The following is a 27,234-nucleotide window of genomic DNA, read 5'->3' as shown; positions in this document are numbered from 1 at the left end:
TACAAGTCATTTACACGGTCTCCCTCTAGACTGCCTAGCCTGGTTCAATTTTTTTTTTCCTCCTACTAGGAAATAACTCATTGAATAGATGTTCAAAGTTGAATTTATTGACATTCTATTTTTCTTCCATAATGCCAAGCTTGCAAAACAACCAAATGAAAAAAACAAGACACTTACCCTCAGTGAAATTATAGCAGTAACAAGTCTCAGTTTATTTTTTCCTTAGTCTGTCAGGGTGCTTCCCATTTTGAAGGTCTGACAGTTCTAATATCTCCCCCTCTGTCTCACTCTTCTATCGTCAGTGAAATTGAAAAGGTGGTGTAAAAAAGTGTGCAGCGAAAAAAGGGAGAACACAGTTGATGCTGAAATCCACACATCTCAATCCGTAAGATACATACTGTTTCAGCGAACTACAGTGGAAGAGGGTACAACAGGAAAACCAGATAATCTCCTTCTTGAAATTAAAGAAATCTATCAGATTTAACTGTTTTCTATAAACCTGAGGCCTTGAGCCTACACTTAAGATGAAAGAGACAGGTCATAGAGAATTCTGTATGTTAAAAGCGGCTTATTAAGCATGACTGCAGAGATGGGTAGAGCACTCAGCTGAAATACAGGGATCTCCTTTTGTGTTGCTGGCTGAACTTAGATTGCAGTGGAAGATATGAGGAGTATTGACCTGTCCCAGAAAGTGAACCATCCATGATTAACTTCAAAGTCATAGGCTATTTTTCACAGTAAAGCCAGCCTGGAGCAGGACAAAGAGTTTTTTCCAAATTGATTGAACAGATTTTGTATCTAAGAGCACTAATCAAGGCAGAACCTCTCAAGACTCCACAACCAACCTCAGGGCCAAGAAGCCTTGTTATTGTTGGTGTGGCACGTGGTCATTCAGCCACACAAAGTGCCATTCAACACAGACGTCCATCCAGGGCAGCTACCCTGACAGCTAGATTTGAAAGAAGGTCCTTGCTACCAGGAATGACAAGGGCCAAGTAAAGATAACAGGTGGAGAGTGCTCTGGAATGCTGTTCACACTTCCAACAAGATACTTGACGTAGGTGGTAGAATGATACAGTGATGGCTTCCAGCCGCCACATTTGCTGTTCCTGAGGGACCTATAGGGTCTACAGAGATTTTTCAGGAGCACAAATGTCTTCCCGGTAGTAGAGCAAGAAGTTAACTGTCAAACTCCGCCAGGTAGATCTCCTTCCTATTATCCCTGCGTGCCCCAAAAATAAACCCAGAAAAGTTCCCAAAGGACAACTTGTGCCAGAGCAGTGGAGTTAAATGTCACTTAAAAACCTTCCTTGGGAGGATAATTCATTGAGATAACAGCCAGAGGGACTTTTAACACAGAACTCCTCTGCTCCAACACGAAAAATGTTCTCAACCCTCTGAGAGAAAATAGAGGTGCGAGAATGACCTTCGAGCTGACAGCTCTGCTCCTCCCCAGCTCTCCGCCCTCCTCTCCCTGCCCTCCACTTCAGGACCACACTGTCTTCTTGCCCTTCCTCCGACAAACTCGACTTGCTCCAGCCCAGGGCCTCTGCTTATGAAGCTCTTCCCTCAGGTGACCACCCACAAGGCTTCTTTCCTCACCCCCTTCAGGGCTCAGCTCAGATGTCATCACTGACGCATTCTGTGACCTCCCTGTAACAAATATAAAACCCCACCCAGACATAAACTGTCCCTTGAACTGCTTTATTTTTTCTAAATAATGCTCTTCCCCCACCACTGCACAGTACATTTTACTTATTTGTTCATTCTTAACTCCTTTGACAAAAATGTCAAATAGACAAGTGGCAGGGACTTTGTCTTATTCATTGCTTTATTCCTAGAATCTAGAAAGTGCCTGACATATAGTGGGTGCTCAGCAACATTTATTGAATTAAAAGACTAAGTTCTAATGTGTGTTTTCTGTATGTATTTGCCCCTTCTCAGCCTAACATCCCTCCACCCCCCATCCCCTACACACACACACACACACACACACACGCACGCACGCACACACGCACATGCACATACACATACACATACTCACCTCAATGAGCCTTGCTGTTGATAGAGGTCAGCAAAATGCTGTTGTCAGACAGATCACAGACACAGCGTTCTCAGATGCAAAAGACAGAAGTGCTTCTTCCTATCGAAGATAAACAAAAAAAGAACTCTTGAGCTCTGAAGTAAGAAGCAGATGTCCACTACCCTCGGCCTGTGGTACACAGCATTGTGGAGCACACGTATATGGGCCCCGTCCCACAAGCGCTCCCTTGGGCACGTAACCGCAGTTCCATATGGGGAGAGAACCAAAGGATGACAGCAGAATCCATCACGTGTTTTTTGTATTTTGTAATGTAGAGAGCTATACAATAAATGGTAAAGACTTCGTATTGTAGGCTATAAGTTCAGTTATTCTCCAAATATAATTTCATCGTCTTTTAAAAATATTTCCAAAGTACAGAATATTCTTGTTTGTAAATGCAGGTGCTCAGATCAGGTAGACCTTTAAGTGCCCAGAGATGGTGCACTTAGGTGAGCAGCTTGTTCATTCAGAGTTCTGTCTGGATGTGCTTTGTGCTATATCAGCATGCACATTATTTTGATTAACAGACCCTTCCATTGTAAATTCACATACCTGGAAATTATGCCCTAAACCAAGGGTGGAAAGTTGACCTCATCTTACGTGACAGCTTCAATTCATCAGTATGGCTATGTGGAGGGTTATTTTGAGAAGTATCAGATACTATGTCTGAGCACAACAGAAAAGAAAGTGACACGGCCCATGTCTGCCGTGGATAAAAAAGGGGAAAATGACAAGCATATTGTGCCTTCATTTGCCATCCCATCCCTTTAGTTTCCAGTAGCGATTCCAAGCTTGGGGATATACCAACTAGGAGAGTGTTTCAGAATTGGCGAGGGATGAGCACATGTCTGGTGTAACAAGACATATTCAAAAATCACCATTGTATAGATACTTTTATTGGTATATCATTTACTTTGAAATTCCAAATAACATCTGAAAAAGTGAGAATTTTAATGCGTGGCAGAAAAAAGTGATGTGTTTTTAAATGCTGAGAAACATTGCTCTAGTCTTGATTCATAAATAACTTTGTTCTTGCATCTTGGCAATGAATATAGTTTAGTCTAACAAGCATTAATTGAACACCTCTGAGTACACTACTATGCTGCACACTTGGTCAGCTCCTACAATCAAAGAGCTTATAATTGCTGAATTAAGTGCACATTCATGTATTTTTCTTTTATCTTGCGGTACTGAAACTATACCCATTGAACAGCTCCTCTTTTCTCCCTCCTTCCATCCCCTGACAAACACTATTCTACTTTCTGTTTTTAAGAGTTTGAATACTTTGGACACTTCATATAAGTAGAATCATTTATTATTTGTCTTTTTGTGACTAACTTATTTCATATAGCATAATGTCTTCAAGGTTCACCCATGGTGTAAAATATGACAGAGTTTCCTCTTTTTTAAGGCTGAATAATGTTTCATTGTGTTTTATATATATATATATATATATATATATATATATATCATATTTTCTTTATCCATTCATCTGTTGATGCACATTTAGGTTGCTTTCACTTCTTGGCTATTGTGAATAATGATGCAATGAACATGTGTGCAGCTATCTCTTCAAGATTCTGTTTTCAATTCTTCTGAATATATACTCAGGAATGAGATTGATGGATCATATGGTGATTCTATTTTTAATTTTTTGAGGAACCTACATACAGCTTTCCATAGAGACTGTATGAATATACATTCCCACCAACAGTGCACATGGGCTCCAATCTCTCCACACCCTCTCCAACACTTGTTATTTTCTGTTTTTTTCATAGTGGCCATCTTAATGGATGTGAGGTGATACCTCATTCTAGTTTTGATTTGCGTTTCCTGGTTGATTAGTGAAATAAGCATTTTTTTTCATATATCTGTTGCCTATTTGTATATCTTCTTTTGAGAAATGTCTGTCAAGTCCTTGGACCATTTTTTAATTAAGTTTTAAGGGATTTTTTGTTATAGATTTATAGGAGTTCTTTATGTATTTTAGAGATTAATCCTTTATCAAATATATGGCTTGCAATATATAGATTTTCTCCCATTCTGTAGGTTGCCTTTTCAGTCTTCTGATTGTTTCCTTTGCTTTACAAAAGCTTTTTTATTTGATGTAGTCCCACTTATTTGTGTTTTTTGTTTGTTTGGTTTTTTTGCCTATGCTTTTGCGGTCATATCTATAAGGTTAATGCCAAGACCAATGTCATGAAGCCTTTTCCCTATGTTTTCTTCTAGAAAATTTACAGTTTCAAGTCTTAAATTTAAATTTTTAATCTATTTTAAGTTGATTTTTGTGCATGGTATAAGATTCCAATTTTGTTCTCTTGCTTGTGAATGTCCAGTTTTCGCAGCACCATTTATTGAAGAGACTTTCCCTTCCTGCATTGTATATTCTTAGCTTCCTTGTCAAAGACTAGTTGACCATATATGCATGGATTTATTTCTGGGCTCTCTATTCTGTCCCACTGGTTTTTGTGTCTCTGTCTTTCTGCTAATACTATGCTGTTTTGACTACTGAAATTTTTTTTAATTAATTTTTATTGGAGTATGGTTGCTTTACAATGTTATGTTTGCCTCCACTCAACAACAAAATGAATCAGCCATGTACATACAGATATGAAGCTTTCTAGTATACACTGAAATCAGCTTTCTTGCCTCCAGCTTTGTTCTTTTTTCTCAGGATCTATTGGTCTCTTTGTGGTCTTTTGTAGTTCAATATGAATTGTAGAATTGTTTTTTTCTATTTCAGAAAATAATGTCATTGGGATTTTGATAGGGATTGCACTGAATCTTTAAATTGCTTTGGAAATATGGACATTTTAACAATAAGTCTTCCAATCCATGTTCATGGGGGGTCTTTCCATTTGTTTGTGTCTTGTTTAATTTCTTTCATCAACATTTCATAGTTTTCAGTATACAAGTCTTTCACACTCCTTGGTTAAGTTTATTCATAAGTGTTTTATTCTTTTTGATGCTATTGTAAATGGTATTGTTTTCTTCATTTTCTTTTCAGATAGTTTTTTAGTTAATGTATAGGAACAATTGATTTTTGTATATTGATTTTGTATCCTGAAACTTTACTGAATTTATTAGTTCCAACAGTTTTTTGATGGTATTTGTAGGGTTTTCTATATATAAGACCTGTAAACAGGAAAGATTTTTCTTCTTTCTTTCTTTTTTTTTTCATGTCACATTATTTTCTTTTATATTTTTTCTTTTATTCTTTTATACAACAGGTTCTTATTAGCCATCCGTTTTATACACATCAGTGTATACATGTCAGTCCCAGTCTCCCAATTCATCACACCACCACCCCCACTTCCCACCGCTTTCCCCCACTGGTGTCCATACGTTTGTTATCTACATCTGTGTCTCAGTTTCTGCCCTGCAAACTGGTTCATCTGTACCATTTTTCTAGGTTCCACATATATGCCTTAATATATGATATTTATTTTTCTCTTTCTGACTTACTTCACTCTGTATGACAGCTTCTTGATCCATCCACGTCTCCACAAATGACCCAATTTCATTCCTTTTCGTGGCTGAGTAATATTCCATTGTATATACGTACCACATCTTCTTTATGCCTTCGTCTGTTGATGGGCATTTAGGTTGCTTCCATGAGCTGGTAAATAGTGCTGCAGTGAACAGTGGGATACATGTGTCTTTTTGAATTATGGTTTCCTCTGGGTATATGCCCATTACTGGGATTACTGGGTCATATGATAGTAATATTTTTAGTTTTTTAAAGAATCTCCATACTCTTCTCCATACTGGCTGTATCAATTTTACATTCCCACCAACAATGCAAAAGGGTTCCCTTTTCTCCACACCCTCTGCAGCATTTGTTGCTTGTAGATTTTTTGATGATGCCCATTCTGACTGGTGTGAGGTGATACCTCATTGTAGTTTTGCTTTGCATTTCTCTAATAATTAGTGATGTTGAGCAGCTTTTCATGTGCTTCTTGTCCATCTGTATGTCTTCTTTAGAGAAAAGTCTATTTAGGTTTTCTGCCCATGTTTGGATTGGGTTATTTGTTTTTTTAATATTGAGCTGCATGAGCTGTTTGTATATTTTGGAGATTAATCCTTTGTCCGTTGATTCATTTGCAAATATCTTCTCCCATTCTGAGGGTTGTCGTTTTGTCTTGTTTATGGTTTCCTTTGCTGTGCAAAAGCTTTTAAGTTTCATTAGATCCCATTTGTTTACTTTTGTTTTTATTTCCATTACTCTAGGAGGTGGGTGAAAAAAGATCTTGCTGTGGTTTATGTTAAAGAGTGTTCTGCCTATGTTTTCCTCTAAGAGTTTTATAGTGTCTGGTCTTACATTTAGGTATAATCCATTTTGAGTTTATTTTTGTGTATGGTGTTAGGGAGTGTTCTAATTTCCTTCTTTTACATGTAGCTGTCCAGTTTTTCCAGCACCACTTATTGAAGAGACTGTCTTTTCTCCATTGTATATCCTTGCCTCCTTTGTCATAGATTAGTTGACCATAGGTGCATGGGTTTATCTCTGGGCTTTCTATCTTGTTCCATTGATCTATGTTTCTGTTTTTGTGACAGTACCATATTGTCTTGATTACTGTAGCTTTGCAGTATAGTCTGAGGTCAGGGAGTCTGATTCCTCCAGCTCCGTTTATTTCCCTCAAGACTGCTTTGGCTATTCGGGGTCTTTTGTGTCTCCATACAAATTTTAAGATTTTTTGTTCTAGTTCTGTAAAAAATGCCATTGGTAATTTGATAGAGATTGCATTGAATCTGTACATTGCTTTGGGTAGTATAGTCATTTTCACTATATTGATTCTTCCAATCCAAGAGCACCATATATCTCCCCCTCTGTTGCTATCATCTTTAATTGCTTTCATCAGTGTCTTATAGTTTTCTGCATAAAGGTCTTTTGTCTCCCTGGGTAGGTTGATTCCTAGGTATTTTATTCTTTTTGATGCAGTGGTAAATGGGAGTGTTTCCTTAATTTCTCTTTCAGATTTTTCATCATTAGTGTAGAGGAATGCAAGAGATATCTGTGCATTAATTTTGTATCCTGCGACTTTACCAAATTCATTGATTAGCTCTAGTTTTCTGGTGGCATCTTTAGGATTCTCTATGTATAGTATCGTGTCATCTGCAAACAGTGACAGTTTTACTTCTTTTTCTCCAATTTGTATTCCTTTTATTTGTTTTACTTCACTGATTGCCATGGCTAGGACTTCCAAAACTATGTTGAATAATAGTGGTGACGGTGGACATCCTTGTCTCGTTCCTGATCTTAGAGGGAATGCTTTCAGTTTTTCACCATTGAGAATGATGTTTGCTGTGGGTTTGTCATATATGGCCTTCATTATGTTGAAGTAGGTTCTCTCTATAACCACTTTCTGGAGAGTTTTTATCATAAATGGGTGATGAGTTTTGTCAAAAGCTTTTTCTGCATCTATTGAGATGATCATATGGTTTTTATTCTTTAATTTGTTAATATGGTGTATCACATTGATTGATTTGGATGTATTGAAGAATCCTTGCATCCCTAGGATAAATCCCACTTGATCATGGTGTATGATCCTTTTAATGTGTTGTTGGATTCTGTTTGCTAGTATTTTGTTGAGGATTTTTTGCATCTGTATTCATCAGTGATATTGGTCTGTAATTTTCTTTTTTTGTAGTATCTTTGTCTGGTTTTGGTATCAGGGTGATGGTGGCCTCATAGAATGAGTTTGTGAGTGTTCCTTCCTCTACAATTTTTCAGAAGACTTTGAGAAGTATGAGTGTTAGCTCTTCTCTAAATGTTTGATAGAATTCACCTGTGCAGCCATCTGGTCTTGGACTTTTGTTTGTTGCAAGATTTTTAATCACAGTTTCAATTTCATTACTTGTGATTGGTCTGTTCATATTTTCTATTTCTTCCTGGTTCAGTCTTGGAAAGTTATACCTCTCTAAGAATTTGTCCATTTCTTCCAGGTTGTCCATTTTATTGGCATAGAGTTGCTTGTAGTAGTCTCTTAGGATGCTTTGTATTTCTGCGATGTCTGTTGTAACTTCTCCTTTTTCATTTCTAATTTTATTGATTTGAGTCCTCTCCCTCTTTTTCTTGATGAGTCTGGCTAATGGTTTATCAATTTTGTTTCTCTTTTCAAAGAACCAGCTTTTAGTTTTATTGATCTTTGCTATTGTTTTGTTTCTGTTTCATTTATTTCTGCTCTGATCTTTATGATTTCTCTCCTGCTAACTTTGGGTTTTGTTTATTCTTCTTTCTCTAGTTCCTTTGGTGTAAGTTTAGATTGTTATTTGAGATTTTTTTTGTTTCTTGACGTAGGCTTGTATAGCTATAAACTTCCCTCTTAGAACTGCTTTTGCTGCATCACATAGGTTTTGGATCATCGTGTTTTCATTGTCATTTGTCTCTAGGTATTTTTTGATTTCCTCTTTGATTTCTTCAGTGATCTCTTGGTTATTTAGTAACGTATTTTTAGCCTCCCTGTGTCTCTGTGTTTTACAGTTTCTTCCCTGTAATTGATTTCTAATCTCATAGCATTGTGGTCAGAAAAGATGCTTGATATGATTTCAATTTTCTTAAATTTACTAAGGCTTGATTTGTGACCCAAGATGTGATCTATCCTGGAGAATGTTCCATGCGCACTTGAGGAGGAAGTGTAATCTGCTTTTTTCGGATGGAATGTCCTATAAATATCAATTAAATCTATCTGGTCTATTGTGTCTTTTAAAGCTTGTGTTTCCTTATTAATATTCTGTTTGGATGATGTGTCTATTGGTGTAAGTGAGGTGTTAAAGTCCCCCATTATTATTGTGTTACTGTCAGTTTCCTCTTTTATAGCTGTTAGCAGTTGCCTTATGTATTGAGGTGCTCCTGTGTTAGGTGCATCTATATTTATAATTATTATATATTCTTCTTGGATTGATCCCTTGATCATTATGTAGTGTCCTTCCTTGTCTCTTGTAACATTCTTTATTTTAAAGTCTATTTTATCTGATATGAGTATTGCTACTCCAGCTTCCTTTTGATTTCCATTTGCATGGAATATCTTTTTCCATCCTCTCACTTTCAGTCTGTATGTGTCCCTAGGTCTGAAGTGGGTCTCTTGTAGACAGCATATATATGGGTCTTGTTTTTGTATCCATTCAGCAAGCCTGTGTCTTTTGGTTGGAGCATTTAATCCATTCACGTTTAAGGTAATTATCGATATGTATGTTCCTATGACCATTTTCTTAATTGGTTTGGGTTTGTTTTTGTAGGTCCTTTTCTTCTCTTGTGTTTCCCACTTAGAGAAGTTCCTTTAGCATTTGTTGTAGAGGTGGTTTGGTGGTGCTGAGCTCTCTTAGCTTTTGCTTGTCTGTAAAGCTTTTGATTTCTCCATCGAATGTGAATGAGATCCTTGTCGGGTAGAGTAATCTTGGTTTTAGTTTCTTCCCTTTCGTCCCTTTAAGTATATTGTGCCACTCCCTTCTGGCTTGTAGAGTTTCTGCTGAGAAATCAGCTGTTAACTTTATGGGAGTTCCCTTGTATGTTATTTGTCATTTTTCCCTTGCTGCTTTCAGTAATTTTTCTTTGTCTTTAATTTTTGCCAGTTTGATTACTATGTGTCTCAGCATGTTTCTCCTTGGGTTTATCCTGCCTGGGACTCTCTGCGCTTCCTGGACTTGGGTGGCTATTTCATTTCCCATGTTAAGGAAGTTTTCGACTAAAATCTCTTCAAATATTTTCTCGAGTCCTTTCTCTCTCTCTCTTCTCCTCTGGGACCCCTATAATGAGAATATTGTTGCATTTAATGTCCCAGAGGGTATCTGTCTTAGGCTGTCTTCATTTTTCATTCCTTTTTCTTTATTCTGTTCCACAGCAGTGAATTCCACAGTTCTGTCTTCCAGGTCACTTATCCGTTCTTTTGCCTCAGTTATTCTGCTATTGATTCCTTCTGTTGTATTTTTCACTTTAGTTATTGTATTGTTCATCTCTGTTTGTTTCTTCTTTAATCCTTCTAGGTCTTTGTTAAACATTTCTTGTATCTTCTCAATCTTTGCCTGCATTCTTTTTCCGAGGTCCTGGATCCTCTTCACTATCATTATTCTGAATTCATTTTCTGGAAGGTTGCCTACCTCCACTTCATTTAGTTGATTTTCTGGGGTTTTATCTTGTTCCTTCATCTGGTACATAGCCCTCTGCCTTTTCATCTTGTCTATCTTTCTGTGAGTGTTTTTTTTTTTTCCACAGGCTGCAGGATTGTAGTTCTTCTTGCTTCTGCTGTCTGCCCTCTGGTGGATGAGGCTATCTAAGAGGCTTGTGCAAGTTTCCTAATGGGAGGGACTGGTGGTGGGTAGAGCTGGCTGTTGCTCTGGTGGGCAGAGCTCAATAAAACTTTAATCCTCTTGTCTGCTGATGGGTGGGGCTGGGTTCCCTCCCTGTTGATTGTTTGGCCTGAGGCGACCCAACACTGGATCATACCTGGGCTCTTTGGTGGGGCTAATGGAGGACTCTGGGAGGGCTCACACCAATGAGTACTTCCCAGAACTTCTGCTGCCAGTGTCCTTGTCCTCATGGTGTGACAGAGCCATGCCCTGCCTCGGCAGGAGACCCTCCAACACTAGCAGGTAGGTCTGGTTCAGTCTCCTATGGGATCACTGCTCCTTCTCCTGGGTCCCAGTGTGCACGCTACTTTGTGTGTGCCCTCCAAGAGTGGAGTCTCTGTTTCCCCCAGTCCTGTCAAAGTCCTGCAATCAAATCCCACTAGCCTTCAAAGTCTGATTCTCTAGGAATTCGTCCTCCCATTGCCAGACTCCCCCAGGTTGGGAAGCCTGACATGGGGCTCAGAACCTTCACTCCGGTGGGTAGACTTCTGTGGTATAAGTGTTCTCTAGTTTGTGAGTCACCCACCCAGCAGTTATGGGATTTGATTTTATTGTGATTGCGCCCCTCCTACCGTCTCATTGTGGCTTCTCCTTTGTCTTTGGATGTGGGGTATCTTTTTTGGTGAGTTCCCGTGTCTTCCTGTCGATGATTGTTCAGCAGTTAGTTGTGATTCCGGTGTTCTCGCAAGAGGGAGTGAGAGCACATCCTTCTACTCCGCCATCTTGAACCAAATCTCTGCTTCTTCCTTTCTTATTTGGATGCCTTTTATTTCTTTTTTCTTACCTAATTGCTCTGTCTAGAACTTCAAGTACTATGTTGAATAGAATTGATGAGAGTGGGCATCCTTGCCTTGTTCCTGATGTTAGAGAAGAAGCTCTGTTTTTCACCATTGAGTATGATGTTAGCTGTAGCTTTTTATATTTGGCCTTTGTTTTGTTGAGATACTTTCCTTCTCTTTTTAATTTGTTGAGAGTTTTTATCATAAAAGGGTTTTGAATTTTGTCAAACCCTTTTTTTTGCATCAGTTGAGATGATCATGTGATTTTATCCTCTATTCTGTAAATGTAGTGTATCATGGTATATGATCTGTTTGATGTGCTGTGGGATTCAGTTTGCAAGTATTTTGTTGAGGATTTTTGCATTTATATTTTAAAGGGATATTGACCTGTAGGTTTCTTTTCCTTGTGGTACCTTTGTCTGGCTTTGGTATGAAGGTAAGACTGGCATCAGAAAATGAGTTTGGAAGTATTCCCTCCTCTTCAATTTTTTGGGAAGAATTTGAGAAAGATTGGCATTAATTCTTCTTTAAATGTTTAGTATTCACCAGCAAAGCCATCTGGTCCTGAGCTTTTCTTTGTTAGGAGGTTTTCAATTACTGCTTCAATCTTCATACTAGTTATAGATCTGTTCAGATTTTCTATTTCTTCATGATTTAGTCTTGGTAGGTTATATGTTTCTAAGAATTTGTCCAATTCTTCTTTGTCATACAGGTTTTTGGTGTATGACTGTTCATAGTAGTCTCTTGTGATCCCTTTTATTTCTGTGGCATCATTTGTAACCTCTTCTTTCATTTCTTATTTTATCAATTTGGGTGTTCTTTCCTTTTTTCTTAGTCTAGCCAAGGGTTTGTCGATTTTGTTTATCTTTTAAAATCTCTTAATTTTGTTGATTTTTTATTTCATTTATTTCTGTGCTTATCATTATTTCCTTTCTTCTGCTAACTTTGGGCTTAGCTTGTTCTTCTTTTTCTAGCTCCTTGAGGGGAAAATTAGGTTGCTGATTTGAGATCTTTCTTCATTTTTTAATGTAGGTATTTCTCACTATGAACTTCTCTCTCAGTACTGCTTTTGCTAGTTGCCATATATTTTGGTATGTTGTGTTTTTATTTTAATTTTATCAAGATATTTTCTAATTTCCCTTATGATTTCTTCTTTGACTAACTTGGTTGTTCAAGAGAGTGGCATTTAATTTCCAGTTCATATTTTTTAAATGCTCTGTTAGAGCCAGCTATTACAAAGAGGACTGAAGGAAAAAAACAAAGAGTTCTGATGTTCTCCAAATAACATGGAAATGCAGGTCCCTTGTGTACAAATGAATTTAGTATACCTCACTTCAGAAATTTATGGTAAGAACTATATATCTGACCTGAAGAAGCCTTCACCCTTATAACATTCCTCTTTAATGTTTGCAAAATACCTAAGACAATCAAGCCCGTCTTCATCCTTTTCTGTCCAGTTCTAACTGGTTCCATCGTTCAGAGTCTAGTCTCATCCTTACCCCTGAGCCAACACTTTCTTATCCTGCCCAGATTCTTTGCTAACCATTACTAATTAAAGACCTTTGGTCTCTGGCTACAGTGTGCTTTTCAAGAGCTAGAGCTTAATCAGGCAAATGGGGTTTATAGTTTTCTATTTCTATATTGATGAATATGAGACATATAATTACCAGTGTCCAGAGTCCAAAAGGAGGAATAAAATATATAAATTGTAGTATCTACCTCTAGGTAATATTAACTCATAGACAGATTATATATTTTGAACAATACCCAATTTTAGCCGTCAAATAAAATTCCAAGTGATTCACAGAGAGAAGCAAAATTTTTCTTTATCATGAGCATAATGATACTGTTTGCATTTATTATTTCCATTTATTAGTTCACTGGATTTTTATAAAATCTTAGTAAGAGAGGCAGGGTTTTATCTTAGAATAAATGCTCAGCATATGTTGATTTAATATGTGTAGTGTTAACTTTTGAAAGAAGGCCTACATTCCATGACATCAAATAACTAGCAATTTTGCTGGGAAATAAATTTCAACAGCATGCCCTATAAACCTTGTTTGTTGGAATGAGTAGGGCATGCTAGAATGAGCCAGTGAGTGTAAGGGATCCTAACTGATACTAAATATGCAAAGACAAACTCAATTGTAACCTCACCTCGTGCCCCCCTACCCCCCCACCCCCGGACTACAGTGAAATTCACAAACCTTGAAAAAGCATGGTAATATCAGGAGGAATTCCTCATGAATATAGAGATGTGGACATGAAGATTCAAAGAGATAAACAAGAACATGAGGGTTCAGAGAGAGAAATGATTTCCTAAACCTTGTCAGGTTGGATTATAGTAAAACTTGGACCAGAATCCTAATACTATAATTCTAGACCAAAACATTTTCTTCTACTTCATGCTGCAGTCAGCAGATATGAGCTAGTATCATTAAAAAAAAGAAGAAAGCTCTCTTTCCAAATCAGTGGACTGAATCAAACACTATTCTGGCTCTGGGTAGATTAGTTAAATCCAAATTGCACGTTAGAACAGAGAACTGACTACAACCCAAGATACACACCCTGGGGAGAGCTACCTCTGTGGGATGGTATGAAGAAATGATGTTCAGGAGATCAGAAACCTACACAGTGTAGCAGGAAATTTTAGCAAAACTTAGGGTTTTAGAGAAGCCATGAATTCCTAAGTTGGCTGTAAATTTGAAAAGTGACAGGTTAAGGGATATTTACCAGGTGCAAAAGATGTATACACAGAAAGTTAGAGACATTCTGTAGGTAGAAACTCACAGAGAATCATCTCTGAGATAGGATCTGAGTAACTGAAAAACTCTATCAATTGGACCTTATTTCTCCAGTGCTGTGGGGGTAGAAAGAAATACCTCTAGTTCATACCAGGGTTAAAGTGAGCTTTAAAAAATGGAAAGTAAACTGAAAATCACTTGGAAAAGCCTCATCTGCACCTGGTTATTTCATAGAACAGAATGTCTGAATCTCAATTGATTTCCATGTAGGTAACATCCCTAGACTCCCTCAGACTTGTAAAGTTTTGATACATTTTAATGTGCTTGCTCTGCGTTGTACTAGAGAAGGCATGGAAGGAAGTTAGGGGAAAATATAAAAGAGAAATTAAAAGGGTAGAGATATATAGACTATGGGGAAAACGTTCATGTTTTTCCATATGCTCAACTTAACTATTGAGCATTTTTACCTAAATGGAACGTCCAAAACCTCAAATTCAACATGTCAAATATTTAATGAAACAGGCTTTTGCTACATCTGCTTTTTCTTTTGTATTCCTGTCTTAGTGAGAGGAACTAGCATCTATCAGGCTCCCAAGTTTAACAAAAACAAAAGCTAAACTTATCTCTCTCCCTAACCCCACATCCAATGAATCACCCATTCCTTTAGATTCTTTACTATGTGTCTAGCTTAAGACTCTCATCCCTTAGATTACTGGAGTAGTCACCCTACTGGTCTTAGTTCCTCTAGTCCAGCCCCATAAATTCATTCACCAGACTACTCACATAACAATCTTTTTAAACAAAAATTTGATCCTGACAGTTAACTGTTCAAAATCTTCAGGAACAGCCCAACTTTTACAAGATACGTTTTAGAGACTTTACCCTGTTGTAGATGGGGTAAAATGAGACTTTCATGACCATGGTTAAGTGCATGGTCTAAAGTGGGCTGTTTAATTCAAATCCAAATTGCACCAAGTTGTGTAACTTTGGGAAAATTATTTTTTTTGTTCTCTCTCATCTATAATTGAAATTACCAAGCATAGTGTATATGTTTGGAGAAGTTTTTTTTTTAAGGATATGGAAAGAAGTGAATATCAAGCAAAAGATTATGATGAATTACAAAACAGATTTTGAGGATAACCAGATAGAATATAAATTGTAAAATTCAGAAATCTATAAAATAAATGCTTTAAGTTACAAATGCAAAAAAAATTATGTATACTTATGTATACAATACTAGCAAGCAAAATCCAGCAATATATAAAAATATAACACAACATGGCAGAGTGAGATTTGTAACTAGAGGTACTTGAAGATTGATTTCCTAACTGGTGTTAGGAAAATGATTAATTACTTTAATTATGAATCATATGATCACTCTGATAGAAGCAGGAAAAATAATTGATACAATTTACTTCTAATCATAATTTAAAAAAAATAAAGCTCTTAGCAGACCAGGAATAGTAGAAAATTCCTTAAGTTGATAAAGAGCATCTAGAAAAGAATCTGCGAACATCCTATTTAATGATGAAACACAGCAATCACTCCATTTACTTTCAAAAAAAAAAAAAAGGACAGGTATGCCCCAAATTACCATTTCTATTCATAATTTTAAAGTAAGCAAAATGCTAGATTCAAAAAGCCATAAACAAGAATTAACTGCATTTCTACATATCAGAAACAAATGTATTGGCTGGCCAAAAAGTTCATTCGGGTTTTCATAAGATGGTAAAGAAAACTAAACAAACTTTTTGACCAACCCTATAAACATTATGTATATCATTTTTAATGGGTAAAATTTAAAATATCATCTAAGAAATCTATAAAATGTCTAAGACAAATGTAACAAAAAGTGTATATGACCTTTAGAAGAAACTTTTACAGTTTCAATGAAGGAAATGGAAGAAAATGTATCAGTGGAGGCAGGGGTCCCCAACCAGGCCACACAGCAGGTGAGCGGTAGGCAAGCGAGCGAAGCTTCATCTGCCACTCCCCATCGCTCACATTACCACCTGAACCATCCCGCCACCACCCTGTCCATGGAAAAACTGTCTTCCACAAAACCAGTCCCTGGTGCCAAAGAGGTTGGGGACTGCTGAGTGGAGGGATATAGCATGTTCATTGAGTAGAAGACTATATATTATAAAGAAATTAGTTCTGCCACAATTTATCAATAATTCGCTACAATTATAATCAAAATTCTGACAAGTTTTGAGTATGTACATATGGGTATATGTAAGGAACTTGGGAAGGTGATTCTAAAGTGATATGGAAGAAACCAAGAATATCAAAGAAACTCATCAAGAAAAAAAAGATGGGAGGTCCTTATGTTACCGGATATTCTGACTTACTTGAATGCCAATTAGTTTTTAAAGGATAGTATTGGAACAAGAATAGACAAATAACCAATGGAACAGAATGGACGGAGTAGAGAAACAGATTAAGTACTGAAACCTTCTACCTCCATACTCAGCCCAGAAAATGAGAACGTAATCCCACCTTATTACCATAATTAACATGAATCTGCTTTCCACTTTCTTCATAGCATTTCCTTATTCTTCCAGGACTCTCGTGGCCAAGTGAATGGTTTGATTGTTTATTACAGGAACTTCCCCAATGACCCAACAACTCTTAGATGGAAAGCATCAACAGTTTATACCCTAAGATTCTTTGAAACCCTTGCCCCAAAATCCTCCTCTTTGTTTTTCTCCAATTCTGGACTATCATGATATTTACCCAATCGTAGTCAAGTCTTCACAGTGAAAGAGCAGCCTTGAACCAAACGTCCAGTTCTCAGTAACTTCTGGCTTTACTTTGTTCACTTGAAAATGGTGCCAAAGCTTTGTGAGGTGGTGTTCTCCCATACCACAGTGAGCAATAAACTCAGATTTTTCCTTTCTTTGGGTGATATTTGGGGCACCCAATTTCAGCAATAGCTGTTGTTGTACAGAAACTTGCCCTATATCAGAGCTGGCATGGCAGATCAGTGAGGAAATAGATTATTGACTTTCAATACACTGCTGAAATAAGTGATTTTATCCTTATAGAAAACTAAAAAGTTTTACCATTTTGTACTATACACAACAATGTGTTTAAAAGGATATTAAAGACCTACATGTAAAATGCAAAACCATAAAAATGTTAGAAGACAATATAGAAGAATACCTTTATGATCTCAGGGTAGATACAGTAAACCCAAAATACAAAAGACAAGATTGATTAACTTAACTTTATTAATATTAAGAATCCTAGTTTATCAAAATTCATCATAAAGTGAAAAGGCAAGCCACAAATTTAGATAAGGAAGCTAGCAACACATGTAACACATAAAGATTTAGAATCGAGGGTACAGAAAGAATTCCTACTCATCAATACGAGAAAAAAACTCAATTAAAAAATAACAGGCACATAATAGGAAAAGAAAATAAACACGAAAAAACGATTCATCTCATTTACAATGAGAAAAATAAAAACAATATTAGGACACCATTTTGCACACAACAGATTGGCAAAAATTTTTAAATCATACATTATCAAAAGTTAACAAGAATGTAGAACAGGAGTCTTATACTATACAACTGGGCTTGTAAATACATTTGTAAATAGAACCACTTTGGAAGATAATTTGGCATTATCAGACATATAACACACATCCTATTCCTGAACAAATTTTAAACTATTATTATTCTTTTTTCAAGCATTTTAGTTATTTGCTCTATGATTGTTTCTGAAAAGCAGAAGAAGCAAACATTAAAATATTTTTTAAGTCTTCTTAGACTTTAAATCGTCCAATTCTTCACTTTAGCATGAATTCTCCAACCAGCCTCTAGCTCCTCATCAAGAGGCTGGGATATCAAGAAGGCAAAGGAGCAGGAAAGAGAAATTGCTATTTTCCATACAAGGTTCTACATCCTAACTTGAAAGTGCCTGGAAATTTTATTTCTCCTCTAGATCTTACAGCCCTGAATTGGGTACCAATTGGAGAAGTTAACCATTGAAAGGAGAAGAGCAGTGATTTATCAGTGCCTTGGTCTGCAGCAGTTCCAGTAACTATACAGTCTGTCTCCTTGATGCTATTTGGGCAGGTGGCTATAGGCATACTGTCCAGTCAGCAGGTCATGTTTCCTTCTTTAAACCAGTAGAAGAAAAATCCAAGACAAAATTTTTACCCTTCATACTTGAATAAGAATTTATTATTTTGGCTGAGTACCCAGTAAAAGGCTATTTCTCCATTATTTCTGCCTCTGCTCTGAATTCCCACAGCTCTTTGTACCAGCAAGACACTTATTGGAGTTAGAGGGATACCACAGATTTCTATCCTGCCAAATTGTAGACCTTTTTAGGACATCTTCACGTCCCTTAACACATGCCTTGCAAGTAGTTTGCACCAAATTGATGCTCTCTGAGTTGAAGCCATTCAGCAATATCGTAGCTCCAAGTGGCATACCTAGGTTATAGTACCCAATTTCTGTCTTCTTGCTAGGGAAGAAGAGATTGGTAGCAAGGGTTTCTGAGTCATGTTGTTTATCTCCTAATGCAGATATCCAAAGGTAGAGAATAGCACCAAAGATCCTCACATGAATCTGAATCAATCCTAATGTGAATTTAACTTCACAGTTTTCCCAACTTGTGATATATCTCCCATCTAGTGGATGATATATGAAAGGAAATTAAATGCCTGTTGTAAATAACAGCATGATGATGTTTTTAAAAAGAAAAAACACCTGGAAAAACGTCATCAGCATATCTATGGAGACTCCCTAAATTATTGATACTGTTTCTTCTAAATAGCATTCCTGCATTTCAAGCTGAAGCCATGAGTTTACCAAGGAAAATAGAGTACACGGCTGTCACTTTGGAATAAAATTAAATAAATGGTGTCCTAATGGCCTAAAAGAATTAATGTACCTCCAACACATGAGCCATTTCCTTCAGGGAAATAAGGTCCTTATTAATCTGGACAAAAGATTCATGAAAAAGGCAGGTATAGGGAATGTGATCCCCATTTTGGGGATGCAGCAAGCAAGACAGAGGAAACTGAAATGACTGACCTTTGTCATAAAGGGAGACGTGTGTCAGAGCTAATTACGTAGACCATCTTGGCTTCCTGTTTTAAATTGTCACATTTCACCAATTAGAAATCACTTGTGTTCTCAGTGTTACATTAATTTGTACTTATATTCACAGACTCAGAGACTATCGTGTAGGGACTAGCCTTAGAGGCCAGCCTGTTCACTGTTCAGATGAGAAAACTGATACCCAGAGATGTGAGAAAACTTTCCCAAAGTCACACACACTTAAAAATCAAAGTCTGACATTAAGTTCAATATTCTTTCCTTTAGTGATGCTATATTTTGGATAAAAGATATTCCTTTTAATTTCTTTTAAAATTATTTCCCATAATAAGTATGTATTATATACCTGTGAATTTTTAAAGTAAGCTGTAAAATTTTAAAATGTGCTCTCCTCATACATCATTATTTCCAGGACCCCTTTTCTGATATTAGCATGTATACCCAAATACATACATAAACACACACTCTGCCACTGAAGGAAACCGTCTCCTTAGGGTACCTGTAATACCCAGGGCATGCTTGATCATTGCATTAGACACATGTATAAAAATCTATTCATATGCCTGCCACCCCTACAATACTGTTAGTTCACCGAGTGTAGAGACTGGGTCTCACTCAGCTTTGTACCCCAAAATCTTAACACAAAGTAAACATTGTTTAAAGATTAAATTATTTATAATTTACCCTTTGCATGACAACAGTCTATAAATGATCCATGACTATATCTGAAACTCATTAGCATTTTAGGTAATTTAACAAACAACACATCTTGGGTCTTCTGGAAGAAAGATCTCCTAAAAGAGTTAAATAGCAGCAGCTCCTCTCTCAGTCTCAAAGAAAGAAGCATCCTATGGCTTGTCAAATCCAACTCTTCCATCTGGGTATAGAATCTTATTTTGTTGTCTGGGCATTATTTCATTAGGCTCTCCTGGACCCTCAGTCTCTCCGCTCATGTACTGCCCTCAGACCACCTACAGACAAAGAGACTTAAAACCTTTGCCTTGACCCTATAGCCCCCTCAAACTACTACTGTATTGCTCTCTCTTTCACCCCTAAACCCATAGTGATCTGTACTCCTTATCTCTACTTACTGAGTATTAATTTTTCTTTTCTCCATTTTATATTCAACACATAAAATGAATGAATGAATGAATGAATGTATGAATGAATGAATATGAGACCTTCAAAGCCTAAGCTTGTCCAGTTGAGCCACCAGGCCCAGTTGCCTCAACCTGTCTCAGTTGTTTCCTGGACATTTCCAGGTCTCCTCAGTTCCTCTGGATTCACATCAGTCTGTAGCCTCTTTGTTTCCCAGAAATGAAGGCTGGTTCTTGTTCTTGGCTTTAGTCCTGCTTTTGAGTCATATTTAATTGGGAGGCATGATGAGGGGTGGTTTTAACCACTCTGGTAGAAACTTAACCTTATACAACCCACCATCCAGATACCCAAACCAAGGCATGGGTCGTTACAGGCTTCTTTGAACAGTTGGTCCCAGCATCACTGCAAAGGAGATAAGAAATAAAACCTCATCAAGGTAAAAGAAGAAAAAAAGTTAAGGGAGAGCTTCCCTGGTGGCGCAGTGGTTGGGAGTCCGCCTGCCGATGCAGGGAACATGGGTTCGTGCCCCGGTCCGGGAAGATCCTGCATGCTGCGGGGCAGCTGGACCCGTGAGCCATGGCCGCTGAGCCTGCGTGTCTGAAGCCTGTGCTCCTCAACGGGAGAGGCCACAACAGTGAGAGGCCCGCGTACCGCAAAAAAAAAAAAAAAAGGGATAAAATTCTTGAAATTGATTCTTTAATTTAGAATACTAGAATATCGTTTGACACAGAAAGCTCTCTCATTACCCCCTCTACCCCAGGTCAAACTAAAAGGTTCTAAAGCTGTTCTGTAGTACCCAGGTACTTCTGGGGAAGAGATGCTCCTGGTGATGGGAAGCTGCTCCCACAACTCCCCTCCCAGCTGCTTTTGAGTCTTTCTCCCTTCCTTTCAACCCTCAGCCCAAAGAACCCTCTGCTCCGGCCACACCAGCCCTCCTGAGATTCCAGATTACGGAGCTGTCTGTTTTATCTTGTGAGCTGCTCTCTCAGGTCTTATGGATCCCGGCACAGCCACAGGGATGGCCACATCAGTTACCCTGTATGGAAATACCAACAGTAGCTGTTGCCTGTGTACCAGGAAGAGCACAGTATACTTAAATCCCAGCTGAGAAACCTCATCAGCAGTGTGAACTTGGTGAAGGTCCTTAACTTTAATGAGCCTTAGTGTCCTCAGCAGAAAAACTAGATGTAGTAATACCTACATTGGGTATTGCAGTAAGTAGGAAATTTTTTATTAAAGTGCCAGCAAATGATATAAGCTAAAGAAATAGCTGTTGTCTTAGTTTATATGATTTCCAATTTATTAATATTATAGCAGTGCTTTATTGCAAGTGGAGATGTTTTCATATCTTCTGTGTCTTTTATCACAGTTTCTGACTGCAGTAAAGATGCCTCACACATGTGTAAACCTTGTGAAACCATATGTCAGATTTTCTCTCTATTATCAATTTCATTCACTGAAATTGAATTAAGTTATATAAATTTAACTCTATATAAGATTCATTCCTTAAGTTAAGAAATGATTATTACGTGCAAGGTGTTAGGCTGGCCACTGGAGATAGTCATACAAGGTAAACAGTATCATTGCCATCATGAAGTTTAGAAGCCTGTGGAAGGGTTAACGGCTTCTAAAGGTGGACGTGAGGACAGGGCTAGTATTACAGCCAAAGCGAACTGCAGATGAGAGGGCCTATGTGTCAGAAGGATTTTTCTCTGCAGGTCACCCTGGTTTCCCTGATAGCACAAGAGGCGCACCTGCAGTCTTGGCTACCAGTTGACTAGATATGTTAAAAGTGCTGAGTCACCCTTGAAATCTAAAAGTGAAACAGAACTCTTTGAGATACTAGCAATTCTAACACTGGCTTTATCCTCAGATGGTAGCCATTTATGGTGGGATAGTAACAGGTGGCACCAAGACTGTCCACTTCTCAAAAGACTCAATTAGGAAAGCCAGGCTGTACAGCCTCATGCTTATTCAAATTTCCTGGCTCCCTCCCACTAACAGGCAAAGAATCTGGCCTAAGTACCAAGAGTGTCATAAAATTCATGATTTTTGCTTCTTCTTTCTGTATTGAATGAACCCCAAATGATTTTCATGAAGCTAATTCTGCATAAGCCCCTTTTCATACCTTAGAGGTAGAGGGGTATTGGTGTTGTGTGGGGCAGCTCAAGGATTTGGACTTTAAGCACAAAGGCAAGCATACATGTTCAGCTTCACCTTCACACTCTCTGACCTGTTCTAGAGGGTAGAAGGGGCACAGTGCATTCGAGGAAGAAAGAAGCCAGTGTGGGTGGCAAAAATAGAAAGAGTATGAGAGGGAAAGTGGCAAGAGATAAAACTGATGAGATAATGGGGGATCAGATTATGTAAAACATCTGGCCATATTAAAAAAAATTGAGTCTGATTACAAAAGGCAATAGGAAATATATTGCCATCTTTAAAGGTTCAGAAAAGCAAATGAACTCAAAGTGTAAAAGAAATCTCAGAATGACATAAACATTCTGCTGGAAAAAACAACTCGATATAGTAATTTGATTGCTGTGACTTCTCTTTGATAGTAACTGAAGGAGTCACAGGAAATCATCGGGTTCTTATGTTTATACCATTCACTTGGGGAGCAGGATTCATTGGTTCCACAGTGATAGATTTGGATTAGGCCTGGGAAGATCATACAGCTCCACTCCCTGCCAGCAGGCACATGAGTCAGGCAAGTCAGGACAGAGAGAAGAGATGGCTTTAATAGTGTCACAGAAAATGTGTGTCTGTATAAATATATACATATATACACAAAGACAGTCACAAACGTGTGTGTATATATATGTCCTGTATACATATATGTGTCTTATGTATGTCATATATATATTTATATAATTAATACTATCCTACTGTCTTCTAAAGAAATTCACTCTTAGTGACCATGGGGTATCTGGGAAACCTGCTGGGGAAGCATCAGTGGTAGGAGACCCAATGACTGGCTACTGAAGAGAAACTCTAGTGAAAACAAAATGTGTTCATTCAACAAAAATGTATTGTGTGATCTCTATTTTCTAAACAAGATTTTAAATAATGAAGGCTACAGCTGGAAATAGAACAAACTTTCCACACTCACGGACCTGTCTAAAGGAGAGAGGCAGATAATAAACGTGGGAACGAGGAAATCTAGAGGACAAGTAAAAGGGAGGAAAATTAAATAGGGAAGGGAGAGAGAGAGTGCTGTGGTCAAAGACGGCCTCACGGGTAAGATTGGGTTTGGACAGAGACCTGAAGGGAGGAGGGAGCTCCTCATGTGGACACCCAGGGAAGATACTCAGCAATAGGGGTGATGAAGGGAGGGCCGCAAAGCAGAGTGCGCTGGGGCAGAGGATGGGGAGGTCAACAAAGGAGCGGAGGGCTGGCTTGTCTTCAGTAGGAGTTTTATTAAGTTGTTTGCTATGTGGTGGGCAGTATTGACTTCCATTTCCTCATACGGTCCTTCAGTAAAATCCTCACAAGTGGCTCTTGGAAGTAACTTGGATGCAGTAAATTACTCGTTTTTTGTTGTTGTTTTGTTTTTATTGGTCTTAGACTGTAACTTCAGGTTATGCAAGAAGGGCCCCAAGTACCTGGATTAAAGTAAGAATATGATTAAAGGAAGACATATATTGGAAGATTATATCTTAAAAATATTTACAAGTTCCAAGAACAAAAATTTGTCTTAAGAGAGTAAACCCACGGACTACGAAAAGACCTTGAATCTCAGGCCTGTCCTTTGGCTAGGGAAGAGTCCCTCCCCTTCCCCAGATTCAGGGGCAAACCCTGGCTGACTCAAGCCAATCCATTTTTTAATGCTGATGGTCATAATGCTCAGGGGTGGCACATGACCTAAGCAATTTCCATCAAAGTGACCGTTGGAATTTTGCTAGAAATTCTGGGTATCCTTGGTGCGGCTACTGTATTAACATATCACAGATTGGGTGACTTAAACCACGGAAATTTATTTTCTCATAGCTCTAAAGGCTAGAAGTCTGAGACCAAGGTGTTGGCAGGTTTGTTTTCTCTCGAAGCTTCTCTCCTTGGCTTATAGATGGTCGTCTCCTCTCTGTCTCCACATGATCTTCCCTCTGTGTGGTTCTGTCTCCTAATCTCTTCTTACCAGGACACCAGTCATATTGGATTAGGGCTCTCCCTAAACGACCTAATTTTAACTTAATTACCTCTTCAAAGACCTATCTCCAAATACAGTCACATACTGAGTTACTAGGGGTTGGGACTTCAACATAGGAAATTTGGAAGGACACAGTTCAGCCCATAACACTGCCACAAAGACTAATTTTCCTGGGAGCCATCCTAAGAGGTGACTCTTTCCCTTTCACTGGAAATAGTGGTATGGGGATTTGAGGTCTTCAAAGGAGGCAGCAATTCTGTGATCTAGAGGGGCAATGGAAGGTCCTTTGTCTCAACTTTGAATTGCTGTATCAAACCTCACCTACAGAAACAAATGAGGCTTTTCAATTACACAAATCAATAAATTACTTTTGTACTTACACCCATTTTTGCCTGGTTTTCTATCCACTGAAATTAAATTATTCCTTATAGATAAAGCCTGGAGTGAGTTCATTGATTTAAACAATTCATAATATATGGGATTTATATTCAGAGTTCAAATCACTTTTTCCCTACACCATCAACTGAAGTCTCTCTCAAAAACTCAAAGAAGACAAGATCCCCAGATAGCAGTAGGACAAACAGATAAAAGATAAAGGTAGCACAGATGGAAATGCATTTTTTTCTTCTAAAAAAAGCATCAAAATAATATTCTAAGCTAAAAGATTAAGCAGACAGTTGAGAACAAGAATTTCTAAACTGTACCATCATTTACTGTGATAGTTTTTATTTATCTTTGAATAAACATAGGCTGTACTCGGTACATCTGCTTAGTTGTTGTCTTCCATTTGAAGTAAACAAAAGTACCTCCTCTTCTGTACACACAGTTTTTCTGCCCCAGAAACTTGATCCCTGGAGGGAGATGAGTATCATAAGCTTGGGTTCATCATGACTATATATAGTAGATCTTTTTAGCAAAGCAATCAGAATTAGGAAGTAACAACTATTCATCTTTAATGACAAAGGCCAACTCCAGAGATTCATGTCATGGTATTTAAGTAATCATTATTTCAGGTTTTATGTATATTACAGTTTTCTTCCAGCTCTCTGTGCTAAATGCTGAAGTCACCTAGAAATTTTTAAAAAACAAGATTTTCTGAATGAGTTCCAGTGTTTCTTCCTCGGAAAAAATGGAAAATAATATTCTTATAAAATTCTTAATTTTCTTATAAAGTTCTAGAATTCTTTTCTTGATTCCATACACCAAAAAAAAAAAAAAAAAAAAAAACAGTATTAAGGAAGTTTCATCATGGAAAGAGTGGCTGAGCTGCCAAAATAGCTGATCTGAAGAGTCAAAATTCAGAGCTACTGTATCATCTTGTCCTGAAACATTTTCTATTTCCCTGTTTAAAGTATGAGAAGAATTATAGATAGGAACAGTTTATGATAAATCTAAATGTTGTTGAAATTATGGTTTGTTAACATTACATATTCAACACGTGAGGAGGTGACATTCGAAATACTGTCAAACATGTCAAACATGAAAACAACTTCAGAGGACAAGGAACTTTGAAGGAGAATGCAACTCACAAACTTTACACATTAAAATGAACCGAGATCTTAGTCACCTGACGGGAAGCTATATGGTCTAACTAAATCTTGAGTCTCATGTTGCAGAGGATTAAGTGGCAATGAAGTTGAGTTTCCTTGCCCTTAGTGGTAAAGAATAAGGTTGCCTCCTCTGTAGGACTTTTATTTATTCACTTCTCATCCTTACAAGCGTCTCTCTCTTCTTTCACCTCAGGTCAGGAACCTTTGACGCCAGATCTTGCCTTGTTCCTGTTTTAGCTTTTGTCAATGGCCCTGAGATTGTCTCATCTCTCTTTTATCCTAAGCAAAAGTTAGGGTCAAATTTTCAAAAATGACTTTCAAGAAGCAATTGTGTACCATCCCCAGTAGTCTAACACATCAGGTCATAGTATTTTCAAGCACACAACAGGACAGAAGGGGGATATGCATATTTCCCTCCACAGCCCACAAGAAGGGTATTGGCCAGGCATCATTCTCCAGACAAAAGAGCCAGTTGTAGAGAAAAATTACAGACTACCTCTGCTTCTCAGCACAATTGAATTACATTGTTCAGTCACAGATCTATCTGGCCACTTACCACAAACTCAGATTAATACCTGGGCTTCCTTACTTGCCCTGTTTGTTGAAATGTCTCATGTAAAGCCAGCTGTGGAAGATTTTCCTCTAAAAGTTAATTCAAAAGCAAAACAACTTGTAACTGCTTTTCAACTTTTAAGGGTAATTCCTCTTAATGCTTTCTAGTAGACCAAGAAACCCCACTTACCACGAATGTTTTACATGTTGAAAATATTGTCTCTAGTTATATTAGGGAGGATCTTTAAATAAATAACTAACATTGGAGAAGTACGGCATTACAAGAGAAAAATATGTATATATCATGACCTCTTTATTGATAATGCAATTTGCCAGGGTTTTTTTCTTTCCTCTGTCTTTTTTAACTAGAGAGAAAACAGCACTGTCCAATAAAAATATAAGCCATATACGTCATTTTAAATTTTTAGTTGCCATATTTTTAAAAAGTGTAAAGAACTTGTTCAAATTAATTTTAATAGTATATTATATATTACCTTTATATATATTAATTATATCCAAGTATTATATTATCTACTGATAGTATATTATATCCCAAATACTACATTTCAGCATATAATCATATAGAAATTATTAATTAGATACTTTGCATTCTTTTTTTCATACTAAGTCGTTGAATCTGGGATATATTTTACACTTATGTCATATCCCAATTCAGACAAAGCACATATCAAATGCTCAATCACCACATATGTCTAATGGCTGCCATATTGGGCAGAACAGCATGGAAATATGTTTTGTATGCTCTCTGACTTACATGGGTATCATTATATGTCACTACTTATGTAAACCTTTGACCTTGATATGCTTGTAAGGAAAAGCCCTTCGCAAGAGAGAGAAAGCAT

This window comes from Tursiops truncatus, chromosome 3, assembly GCF_011762595.2.
Source record: "Tursiops truncatus isolate mTurTru1 chromosome 3, mTurTru1.mat.Y, whole genome shotgun sequence".
NCBI classification, from domain to species: Eukaryota; Metazoa; Chordata; class Mammalia; order Artiodactyla; family Delphinidae; genus Tursiops; species Tursiops truncatus.
Note: the sequence above shows the minus strand (reverse complement) of the source record.